Source organism: Alosa pseudoharengus, unplaced genomic scaffold (genome assembly GCF_046254945.1).
Source record: "Alosa pseudoharengus isolate Yale_2024_CS ecotype anadromous, Long Island Sound unplaced genomic scaffold, YU_APseudo_1.1 YU_APseudo_1.1_scf_15, whole genome shotgun sequence".
NCBI classification, from domain to species: domain Eukaryota; kingdom Metazoa; phylum Chordata; class Actinopteri; order Clupeiformes; family Clupeidae; genus Alosa; species Alosa pseudoharengus.
Window position 1 is genome coordinate 37,846,053 of NW_027468620.1, and position 2,532 is coordinate 37,848,584.

A 2,532-nucleotide genomic window follows, 5' to 3' on the forward strand; every position below is an offset into this window, starting at 1 on the left:
GTGCAGCGTGCTAATGATGCTAACCGGATTTAATAGCAATATAGCCAGTCGTCTTGCACGATTGTGAATGTTTGGATTATGTGCATGCTGAGGCGCCTGTTGAGAGGGAGAGAGAGAGTGCACGGGACAAGGACTCATTGAGAGTCTGTGTTGAGGTAGGCCTACACTGAAAAAAAAGTTCCTTGAATTTACATGATTTTAATGTGTACATCGGTCCCACATAATCAGAATGTGTCCAGCTGACACAATTTTTACACTTTTGTTCTAGTTAATCGTTTCTTGTAAAACCTACACATTGAAATCACATCGTATTACATAAAAAAATCATGTTGAATGAAGATAATACCTTCATATTTATGTAATACCAATGTATTGTGTAATGCAAAAGTAATTTTATCATGTCAATAGTAATAGATTGTAAAAGGTACTTCTAACTTCATTTATTAATGCTAAAAAAATAAACTCTTAAAGTTTTATGTCCCTATAGTAACAGAACAGTGTGTTTTAACTGTTTTTTTTTTCTTTCTAGAATTGCAGACATCTGTTATACATCTTTTTACTGAAAAGAGTCAAGTCAGTTTAGTAGTCAATTTTTATTGAAAGCAACATGAAATACACAGTATTGTTTTTTATCCAGCAATTGACAAATGGAAAAAAGTGCAGCAAACATCACAGGGAAAGGAGAAAGATAGAGGAGTGAGAGAGGAAGAGGAGAGAGAGAAGTGAGAGAGGGAGAAGGGGAGAGAGGGAGAGAGAAGGGGGAAGAGAGAGAGGGAGAGAAGAGAAAGAAAGTGAGAGATCAGGCCTGAAGACTGATGGACCAGATTCAAAGATGACTGACCAAAAGGTGACATTTCTAGTTCCTAAAATAAAGATAATTAATAATTAATAATAATAAAAAACATCCACAAAAAGATTTCATGACCCGTGGTCACTCAGCCATTGATAGTCCTTTCAGGTTTCAACATAGTAAAAACAGTATTTCTTTTTCAAAAAATAAAAATGGAAAGTCATTCACTGAAACAGGTTGTTCTTTAACCAACCTTTGGAGTTTGCCTTCATCCAGCTCCATGAAGATTTTTTACAATGCCTCAAAGGTGTATCTAAGCACGGGCAGGTACATGAGGTTATCAACTCCGACATCATCAGTGACAGCTAACGGCCATGTAGATCTGTCAAAAACTTTATTCCTTGGAGTACGACCCCAATGTCCTCATGTTCTCTCAGGACATAAACCTCAACAGTTGTCTTCAACTTCATCCATGACCTGAATTAGGCAGACAAATGCACATAACAGTAAGAAAATGAGACCCTCTAACAAAGCCCTATTGAGAAATGAATGTGAAAAATAGACATGTTCATGTACATACCACATATTCCTGCACAAAGTTTTCAGGATCTTCCCCCGTGTAGATACAGAGTCCCTTCAGGAGACACTCGGCCAGCATCTATATCACACTGAAATAAAAACATTATTGATTAGCACGTTAATCCAAGTTTCATTTAAGTCAGCCACTGTTGTAAACGTCCATATGATAAAAAGAAACAAAAAGTTAGACGAATACAATAGATAGATACTTTATTCTTCCCGAGATCATCACAAATTTTAGGATGTGATGAATAATAGAATAATAATAGAACAATATGTGAAGAAGTATCAATATCAACATGATCAAAAATATTAGCCTCTGTAAGGTTTGCATGATTAAAACTCTGCATTACTCACATCAGTAATTTGCTTAATCATTGCTTGGAGACAGGAACTTGGATTGAAGTGGGACAATTGTGATTCTTTTGAAATTCCGTGTTGATCTGAAATAAGATTAGCAGGAAGAAAATTAGTTTCATACGACAGTGCCAGACAAAACATACGCATACTGCACCACACATCTGGCATAACAGGCATTTATTGGTGTATAAGACATTCATTTTATCAACAGTAAATTCATAAATAAATAAAAGATCAAACTTCAGTGACTTCAAACAGTAACATCACTACATCTTAGACTCAGTAACAAAAAAGTTGTATGCGTACACTGTACTGCCTGTTTTTTTGCCTGCACAAACAAATCAAAATATTTATATTTCATATTTTCATCATATGGGGAGACAACTTCCTAGGGCTAAACGTTTTTGGATGCTATAATGTAACTTTGCAAATGGCTTTTTGTCCACGTGGCTATGCTAGCTTGCTTTTAGGCAGCCATTTGCTGGCAACACACTTGGCGCACACAGGCTAACAGGCTTTTCACTCACATACAACTTATTATGCTTCAAACGTGATCAAATTAATGGACTGTACCAAACCAACCCCAATTTAGCTTTACTATGATTTATGTATTTTTCCAACCGCCCAACAGATGCAGCTAACTGGTTGGTTAGGCTAACGTTAACTTGGTAGAAAGAAACGGACCAAAAAATAATACAAAGACATCAAGGGTCAACTTTGCAACGCTGTAATACTGTAAGAAAACAGCTAGGAGATTTATTGTCTAATATAACATGATCATAAGGTTGATAAACTTACCCTTC

The 2,532-nt window shown here is 36.0% G+C and overlaps 1 long non-coding RNA gene across 2 annotated transcripts in view; it reads right to left on the minus strand.

Annotated features, from left to right (window-relative positions):
* Positions 1 to 578: 578 nt before the first annotated feature.
* Positions 579 to 2,532, minus strand: part of LOC143123907 (uncharacterized) — a 2,289-nt gene continuing 335 nt past the window's right edge. The window contains exons 1-5 of one of the 2 annotated variants that reach the window (XR_012986949.1): positions 2,528 to 2,532; positions 1,727 to 1,812; positions 1,371 to 1,458; positions 1,044 to 1,267; positions 579 to 863 (exon numbers count right to left, since the gene is read on the minus strand). The exon at positions 2,528 to 2,532 is cut by the window's right edge and continues 335 nt beyond it. This is a non-coding gene — a long non-coding RNA (uncharacterized LOC143123907). Of the gene's footprint in view, positions 1,268 to 1,370; positions 1,459 to 1,726; positions 1,813 to 2,527 lie in introns of both variants that reach the window. The other variant, XR_012986947.1, reaches the window with a different exon arrangement.